Source organism: Dipodomys ordii, unplaced genomic scaffold (genome assembly GCF_000151885.1).
Source record: "Dipodomys ordii isolate 6190 unplaced genomic scaffold, Dord_2.0 Scaffold85, whole genome shotgun sequence".
In the NCBI taxonomy this organism is placed as follows: domain Eukaryota; kingdom Metazoa; phylum Chordata; class Mammalia; order Rodentia; family Heteromyidae; genus Dipodomys; species Dipodomys ordii.
In genome coordinates, this window is record NW_012267301.1 from 4,243,261 (window position 1) to 4,253,303 (window position 10,043).

Consider the following 10,043-nt stretch of genomic DNA (forward strand, 5'->3'; position numbering starts at 1 on the left):
CTTCTTCTTCTTCTTCTTCTTCTTCTTCTTCTTCTTCTTCTTCTTCTTCTTCTTCTTCTTCTTCTTCTTCTTCTTCTTCTTCCTCCTCTTCCTCTTCCTCCTCCTCTCTATTCCTCCTCCTCCTCCTCTTCTTCGTCTTCGTCTTCTTCATCTTTTTCTACATTGATCATGGGGCTTGAACTCTGGGCCTGGGTGCTGTCTCTGAGCTCTTTAGATCAAAGCTAGTGCTCTACCAACTTGAGCCACAATATCACTTCTGGTTTTCTGGTGGTTAACTGGAGATAAGAGTCTCATGGACTTTCCTGCCCGGGCTGGCTTTGAACCATGATCCTCAGATCTCAGCCTCCTGAGTAGCTAGGGTTCTAGGCTTGAGCCACTGAGCCACAGTGCTTCTTGACTTAAGAGGGATCCACACTGAAGGCATCCCTGTCAGTATAGAATTGAAATGTAAAGAATGTGTCATTTTAAAGCACTAGAACATTTAAATGAGTGACTACCTTCTGCCTGGGTAAAATTCTGCTTTAGTTTCTGACAAGTTTTCTAAATTGATAACCCATTCCACTGGGGAGTATTAGAGTGACATTGGCCCTCCTTCATCAGATTTTCTCATTTTCTTGGGCTCTTTTTTGTTTGGTTAAGTGACATAAAACTGCATATCATATAGCCAGCTATCTCAGCCATTCAAGACACAAAGTAGGAAAATTACAGTCTAAGGCCAGTCCAGGCAAAATCATGAAATGCTGTCTGAAAAATAATTAAAGGAGCCAAGCACCACCGGCTCATACTCATAATCATAGGTACTTAGAAAGGTGAGATCAGAGCAAGATTTCAAGTCAGTTGGAGCAGACAAAACTGAAAGAGAGCATCTCCAATTAACCAGTGAAAAGATGGTCCAGTGGTATGGCTCAAATGGTAGAGGGTCAGTTGTGAGTAATCAATCTGTGTCAGAGTATGAGGCTTTGAGTTCATGCCAGGGCATTAGTATACACAGAAAGAGAGAAAGACACACACAGAGAAACAGACAGACAGATGGAGAAAGAAAGAAAGAAAGAAAGAAAGAAAGAAAGAAAGAAAGAAAGAAAGAAAGAAAGAAAGAAAGAAAGAAAGGAAGAAAGAAAGGAAGGAAGGAAGGAAGGAAGGAAGGGAGAAAGGAAGGAAGGGAGAAAGAAAGGAAGGAAGGAAGGAAGGAAGAGAAAAGAAGGAAAGAAGGAAGAAAGGAAGGAAGAAAGGAAGAAAAGGAAAGGAAAATGGAGGAGGGAAGGAAAGGAGAGAAAGGAAGAAAGGATAGCAAAAGAAAAAGGAAAAAAGGGAGAGAGAAAGGGAGGAAAGAATATGAAAAAATGAAGAGAGAAAGAAGGAAAGTAAGAGAGAGAAAGGAGAAAAGAAAGAAAGAAATAAGAAAAGAGAAGGAAAGAAAGATGGAGGAAGAAAGAGAGGAAGGAAGGAAGGAAGGGAAGAAATGAGAAAGATAAAAGGAATACAAAAAGAAGGAAAGAAAGAAAAAGAAACAAAGAAGGAAAAACAAGCAAAATGGGCTGTAGGTGACTTAATTGGTAAAATAGTTGCCTAGCAAGTACAAGGACCTGAATTCAATCCCTCTAGACCCAAATCAGCATATTATGAAGGTAATATTTAAACTAAACTTGATCATACAAAGATAGCTTAGTCAAATCAGAGCTTATTACTTTAACTGCAGATGGAAATCTCATCTGCTTCTCTTCTCCTGGGTTTGGCTTGGGAGGGTGACTCATTTAAAAATAAAAAATTTGTTTATTTTTAGTATAAAAGTCACATACAATTGATGGCAAAAATTTGACAATACCTTAAATATAAAACCCCCAAGTTTAAAAAAATTAATATATTTTTATTGTCAAGATACTGTACAGAGAAGGGTTACAGTTACATGAGTTAGGTAATGAGTACATTTCTTATTGAGCATTGTTTCCTCCTCCTTTGTTTCCCCCTGCCATCTCTTTCCTCCCAACCATCCCAACTCCTCCCTCCCTTCCCCAAAGTTGTAAAGGAAACATATTACATATATTCCATATAATGACTCACTTTGCCATAATAATTTTTAAAGATATTTAACTAAATGTCTAGGCATGATATTTTAAAAAAAATATCTATATAGTACTTCATTGCATGCATAGTTTCTGGTTTATGTAACAAATTTCTTGGTTTTAAACATTTGAATTGTATATTTTTTTTTGCTTCATGAAACATCTTTGTAGCTTAACTTTTATTACTTTTCCAATTATCCATGATGGTTATCCTCCTGAGATAAATATCTAGTTGTAGAAATTCTTGGACAATCCATGACAATATTAAAGGCTTTTGCTAAAAACTGTCAGACTGAATTATAGGAAATCTATATCATGTATATTTTGCACCTTATTGTCTGTGAATACTTGATTTCCCCACAAGAAATGGTTCCTTTTCTGATATTTCAAAATTATGTACTTTCTCACATTCTGAACCTGCTTGTTATTTTATATATGGCAATTGTCCAATAGGAACAGTAGACTTCCAATACGATTTCTACCTATGGTAGTTAAGTTTGTTGATCAAATAAGTTCGATAAGGATATTTGTTTTAGAAATCCAACTTCAAAATCTTTGCAAGAATAATTGAAAACAATTCCAAGGACCCAGCTCTGAATTTTGTCTGTATTGTTTTGGCTAGGTCTAATCTTTCTTCAGTAAAATGAGGATCCAGTGTGCTCTATCTAGAGATAGATAAATTAGCCTGTGGTCTTGCATGATTAATCCTATTCTCACATAGATAGTCCTTGATTGATATAAATACAAAAATGTCATCCCATTTCTCCTATGGCTGAGAATGAGCAATGTAATTTTCAGCCACTCAGCACATAACATTTGCAGTAGAATACACGATGTTGGGAGTATTTCAAATTCATCCCTCAAGGATTTTCCTACAGAGGTTTACTTTCCACACTACTGACAACAGGCTTAGGCAATGACCATGCTGCATAAAATGTGAATGGAAGGAAGCTATGTGTGGAAAATTTCAGCACCTAGTACATGCTTCTGCCATTACTCTTTTTTATTGTCAAGGTGATGTACAGAGGGGTTACAGTTATATAAGTAAGGTAATCAGTACATTTCTTGTTAAACTTGTTACCCCTTCCCTCAATTTTCTCCTACTTTCCCTCCTCCTCCCCCGCCCCCACAAGTTGCACAGATCATTTCCAACATATTGTCTTGTGAGTATCGCTGTGGCAATGGTTCCCTCTTGTCCTTTGTCTCACCATTCTGTTGTTCCCCTTCCCTTCCCTAATTCAAAGAAACATATATACAATACCAAGGTACCAGGAAATGGAAAGACTTGGAAAAAATCATATTAAGTGAAGTAAGCCAGACCCAGAGAAACAAAGGTCCCATGGGTTCCCTTATTTACAATAATTAGTGTATGTCTAGGATAATCTTAGCAGATGAACAGAATAGCTCAATAGCTACATACATATGACCAAAGATATGGACACAGAGGTTTTTCTTTGTTGTTGTTGTTGTTTCTAATGTACTATGTGATTTTTTTTGTTTCTTTTGTATGTTCTTCCCCCTATGTTATACTCCCTGTTGTCACTATATTTGATTTTGCCATTACTCTTTACAACTGCTGCAAGATTAGAATGTCTAGAAAAGTAGGGTATGTTCTAAAAAACACTAGAGTAAACATTTTTTAAGAATGGATGCCTAATCTCATTTGTTCTTTTTTTTTTGTCGGTCATGGGGCTTGAACTCTGGGCCTGGGCACTGTCCCTCAGCTCTTCAGCTCAAGGCTAGCCCTCTATCACTTGAGCCACAGCACCACTTCCCTCATTTATTCTTTATGATAAAACTTAACATATTTGTTTGACATGTGCGTGAAGAGATATACACACAGTAGAATAAACAGACACACCACCCTCACATGGCGTTTTGTTACTAAGCTAAACATCAGTCAGAGGAAAAAACAAAGGACATAAGAATTCCAAGAGAACTATAGAGAAATGGAACTCATGGTCTAATTTCAAATCAATGCCTGGAGCTGAAACATTTTTAAGTTCCTCAGTTAAGTCAGCCAAAGCCAACCAATTCCCTTTCGAATTCAAACTGCTTTGACTTGAATTTTTTTTATTGGCTGCTGAAGGCATCATGGCTGATTTAACTGTCTTCCACAACATGATATAGCAGAACACAATTTAGGAAGGAAGAAAGGAATAGTGGCGCATGAGAGGATAGTTTCTAACAAGTGTAGTGGAAAAGACACAAGGGTCAGATATGGCTGAGTTCCTATAGATGAGGAATTCTGAGATGAAGGTGCAGTGTGGTCCCTGGCACAGTACTCATCTTTGTTCTTTTTTTTTTAATTTATTTATTTATTTTTTATTTGTGAACATACTGTACAGAGGGGTTACAATTACTTGGGCAGGATAATGCGTACATTTCTTACCAAGCATTGCAGCCTCCTCCTTTGGTTTACCCTTAACATCCCTTCCCAGCCTCCCCCCTCCCCCCCAATCCCAACCCTTCTCCTCACCCCCCTTCCCCCCCCGACCGACTTTGTAAAGCTCGTTTTGGACATGACAACTTATACTTCTCTTTGTTGCATCAGGTCCACCTGTATCCTTAAACAACTGTTTTTTCCCCCTCTCCTCCACAAGTTATACTGACATCAAATATAGAGCTCTTCTCATTGCCTCAGTTGAACCGACAGGACTTGGACTGATCCCGGCCCTCTCAGCTAGACCTGCATTCCTAGCCCACTGTGTTCTCTTCATAGTCCAGACTTTTAACAGACAGGCCTCTTCCTGGATTCATCGCTTGCCTGGTAGGGGGCTTAATTAATGGCCATGTGTAAGGAGATTCCAGTCCTTCCGTGGACTAGGAGTAATTAGGAAAGCGGAACCAAGAGTATTTTAATGTCTTCTTCTCTGCTGGTATCTTTTCTTGCTTCTGGAGAGACTGGCATTGATGTTGACTTGAAGGAACTAAAACTTATCATCCCATCCCAATTCATTTTTCATTAAGTAGATGATGAAATCAGCCAGAAGCATTTTACAGACAGATCAGATTCCAAGTTGTATGAGATGCTGTTTCCTAATTGCCACAAGGACAAAGTGTTTGGACACACAGGTGAAACCTGCTCCATTCCTACTGTTTTCTCTCACACAGGAAATCTTCCTTCTTTCCTTCCTCTGCAACATGAGCAGCTCCTTCTCCATGGTTTCCCTGGAGGATGCACCCTGGTCTGAAGCCATTGTGTTTCGTTCTTATTCTTTATTTCATAACCCTGATTAAATATTTTGTCATGGCTTTCTTTTTGCTTTTACCACCAAGAAGAAACCAGGTAGGATTGCAGGTGGAGGCTAATAATAGATGCCTAAAACAATAAGATTTAAGAAGATGGATGGTTTTTCCTCCTAAGGAAGCCATCCAGAGGCTGACCTTCTGCGTCCTAGACTTCCTTCCTTTCATCTTTTTATCATTCACACATTTTGAACCATCTTCAAGGTACAAAACAGCTACTGCAGCTCCAGGCATCAAGTCTGTATTGCAAGCAGAGAGAAGAAGTGGAGGGAAAAAGGAACGAGAGCCTCCGACTGAATTTGCACCTACAACTTAGTTTTATATCATTGCAGCTCATGTCTCCTAGCCAAATCAGGTTTCTATTATAGGAAACAGGCCATTATTACCTTCTGTCACACAGTATTTTGGGAAGTTTGTCTAAGTAACAATATTTAATTAGCTAATAGTTACTATGCTAAACAAGACTAGAACATAATTCTGTTCAACTCTACTTTTGTATCAGCTCACCAACCCTTCTCTATCCCTCCCTAACACTATTCCTTCTAACCTTTGGTGGCTATGATTCTACTCTACTCCTTTGAGATCAATTTTTAAAAAGGATCAAGGTGATATGCATACTAATTATCCTGATTTTGATCATTACATATTGTGTATATGTGTCAAAAAGACCATTCTGTACTTCATGGATGTACATACTTATGTGTTAATTAAAAATAAGAATATGGGCTGGGATCAGTGGCTCATACATGTAATGCCAGTGATTTGGGAGATACAGATTGGAAAACCTTCAGTTCCAGACCAATTTCAAAGAGTAAGCCAGGTATGATAGTATACATCTGTAATCTCAGCCATGCAGGAAGTAGAGGTAGGAAGACCGCAGTCCAAGGTTGATCCTTGGCAAAAAAAAAAAAAAAAATGTAACTCTATCTGAACAATAACTGAAACAAACAGGATTGAAGATGTGGTTCAAATGGAAGAGCACTTTTTTAGGAAACATCAGGCCTGAATTTGAACCCCAGTACTGACTAAGTAAATATGGAAATAAATTTTTGAATATAAAACAGAAAAAGCATTTTCTCCTCCTCAAAAATAATATTTACCAATGTTTGTATCATTTGTTAGGCTCACAAATACCTCTCATTTTCCACTTTTTTTTAATTGTGAAAATACCATACAGAGGAGTTACAATTACATGGGCAAGATAATGAGTACATTTCTTATCAAGCATTGTTGCCTCCTCCTTTGTTTCCCCTTCCTATCCCTTCCCATCTTCCCCCTTGCCCCTCCCCTGACCCCCCCCTGCCAAAGTTGTAAAGTTCGTTTTTCAACATAATGACTTGTTGCAATCTCATTGTTGCAATGGGTCCACCTGTATTCCTATTTAAACAATTTGTTTTTTCTTTTCCCCTCCACAAATTATACCAACATCAAATACAGTGAAAGCAGGTGTTATACTGTGGGGGAGGGACATACAAAGCAACAAATAAATCATTTTATAAATATGTTAGAAACAATTGCCACTTTTGTGGCCTGTTAGCTGTTTGGTGAATTAAAAGAGTAGAGCTCATTTTACACACAAGAATACTAGAAAATCTTTACTTGCCACATGGTACCCACTAGCAATCCAAAATAGATGCAAAGAGAAAGCCTTTATAAGTATTTTAATAGGCTGATAAATAACACTCTCTTCCCCAGACTGCCTGGGGCTGTATCTTCTATTACTGGGAAGGAAAAGACTGCATGCTTCTTATTCAGGATTCTTGCCCAATCTCTTGCTGTTGCAGGTGGATTTGCTTATAAAAAATTTGCTTGTATGTTACATACAAATCAGACCACATTCCAACAGGAGGACACAGTGAAATTCCTTCCAAATCTAGAACACTTGCAGCATTCATTATGCAACCCTGAAGCCACTGGCCATATTCATAGTCTTTTTGCTTTCTGGAAATAATGAGGGATGGATTAGAAAGGGCAGTGCAGGGAGGTGGCAGGTAGGAAAATACTGGAAAAATCTGAGTTCAGTGTAAGAACACCACCTTAGCCGCTGTTCAGTCGATGTTAGTTTCCTCAGCAGTTTATAATTCTGGGACTAAGCAGAAATTTCCAGGGAGCTAATCACAAAGGCCCTTCATCTCAATTAACGTTTGTGCCATCAATCAGAAGTGGTGAGAAAATCAGATTCAAAATTGCTACAATCCTTTTCCTCCAAGGTTTAGAAAAACTTCTCCAGTGTCTTCCTTATGGGACCAACCATCTAGTGTCTGTGGGCTAGACAGTATCCACAGACCATTTCCCTCAGTGAAATGCAGCTTCCTTCTCTCCCCATACTTTCTGCCCTTTCTTGAATTCATCAGCTATTGTTTTCAGGAAGCAAAACAGACAGCTCTAAGATTCACCACTGTTCCCAGAAAGTTGTGGTTCAAGTTTGGAGACGTGTCATTTTCTGACTGATATTTCTTCGTCTTTGTCTTTCTTTTGCTGCGGCTGGATTAGAGCAAGCAGTATCATTGTTTGGGGAGAGCATATGATACTTATAGTTCCTCTCTCCCTTGGGACATATGTCATTAATTAAAGGCAGATTCTAACGACTGTATTCAGGGTATGAATTGTCTTGCTGGAATGAACTGGAAAATTCACTCCAGTGCAATTCAGCTTCATGTGAATCAGTCTAGATTTGAGTGTGAGTCATTAGCTCTCCGCTATATCCCATTGTTAACAGAGGTGATTAGCTAAGTTTATCATCCTGAAGTATTACCACCCCCCAACTCCTAGCAGAAATGTCAAATTCTCAGTGAATGTAGCTTCCATAAACTATTGTGATCTGGTCTCTGGCCACACATCTTTTCAGCTTCATGGGTTACTGTTATGGACCTTATAATCTTAACCATATCAAGCAAATAATAAGCCAAGTCACATTTGCAGCCAGCTTTTATCCTTAATTTTACTTGAAACTCTATATAATTCAAAAAAGAAATTCCTAGGGCTAAAATGTAGCTCAATGGCAAAGTGCTTGCCTAGCAAGTGCAGCGTCCTAGATTCAATCCCCGATACCAAAAACAGAAAAGACAAAAAATACAATTAAAAAAATCCCAAACACACATAAAAAAAGAAATTCCTGGAAATGGCATGGTTAACAGAATTGAGATTTTATGGGGAAGATTCACTAGATTCCATTGCTGTTTCCCTCTTGAGACCAAATGTGTCTTTATTAGCAGTTGCTAGCAATTTCTCTTAATTTGATTTGTGGCTAATCCTCCTTGGGTGTGGGGATGTCTTTTATTCTCTCTCAAGCCTACAAATAACCCAAGATTAGAGTCACTACCTAAGCCATTTCCTGAGAGTGACTGAGTCACTTTTGTCCTGTAGGTGGACATTTTTTTGAGCTTTTATATTTGTTTATTCTTCATTTAACGTTTAAAACATTACTGCAGTTGAATATTACAACCAAAAACAATAGCAAGTAGTGAGCTTATTATGATTAGTCCTTCACTCATTCACTACTGCATTTAAAATGCTAGGAGTGGGTGCTATTCACTGGCCCCATTACAAGGTTTGACGCTGAACACCACCTCTAGGATGATGTTCATCATCCTCATAAGCTTCTCCATTATAATAGCGCTGTCTTTCCTGATTTGGATCAAAGTCCACCAGTTCTACCTGATCCATTTTATCAGTCTCTTCTACTTCCTTCCACTCAGGAAGGAGTTTTTCCAGCAAAGAGAGTTTATTAGGAGAGAGGAAATGGTTTTCAGGAAAGTTTACCTTAAACTCAATGATCAAGCGCCTCTTTTCATATGGTCATCGATAAACTGGCATGCCTTCATTTAGCACACACGTGATATCTCCAGGCTTAACAATCTGACCTGGATGAGAAGTGATGACTATGGTTCCGTTATCAAGAGTGGAGATTGGCTTTGGGATGCCACACAATGCTTCAACCAGTTGTATGTCCATACACATGCGAAGGTCTTCATCTTGTAAAAACAGCCTGGTCCTTCTGATCGAACACAATGATGATGTCTCCGGGCTCCAATCCTGGTTCTTGGTCTCCTTCACCATGGAATGTTATCTTCTGGCCATCTTTCATGCCTTTGTCAATATGAACTTCCAGAATCTTCTTCTCTTGAACTATCTTCCTTCCATTGCAGCTTTTATATCTATCTTTAGGATTGATCCTTTCTCCATGGCCCTGGCACTCCATGCACACAGACTGAATTTGCTGAACCATTCCAGGTCCTAGCTGATGAATTCGTATTTGCATCCCAGTACCGTGGCAGTTGGGACAGCACTCCATTGCCTCTTTTTTTTACCACCCTAGCCTTCACATTTGTCACAAATCTCATTCTTCTGCAGAGCCAGTTTTCTTGTTGCACCATTATGTGAATCTTCTAAGGTAACTGAAAGCTGATGCACAACATTTTTACCTCACCTTTCTCTCTGCATCCTTTCTCCTCCTCCAAAAAACATATCAAAGATGTCCATTGGTGAGTGAAAACCACCACCTGCTCCTCCCTCCTCAATTGCCTGTTCTCCTCCTTTGTCATATAATTCTCTTTTCTTGGCATCAGAGAGAAGCTCATAAGCTTGAGAAATCTGTTTAAACTTTTTTCCTTCATTTGGATTCTTACCAGGGTGGTACTTCAAGGGTAGTTTCCTGTAAGCCTTTTTCAGTTCTTCCTGAGTGGCATTGGGTTTGACTCTCAAAACATCATAGTAAGTCCTTTCTCTCACCAT

At 38.8% G+C, this 10,043-nt stretch overlaps 1 pseudogene; it reads right to left on the reverse strand.

Moving 5' to 3' along the window:
- Positions 1 to 8,852: 8,852 nt before the first annotated feature.
- Positions 8,853 to 10,043, reverse strand: LOC105992569 (annotated as a pseudogene).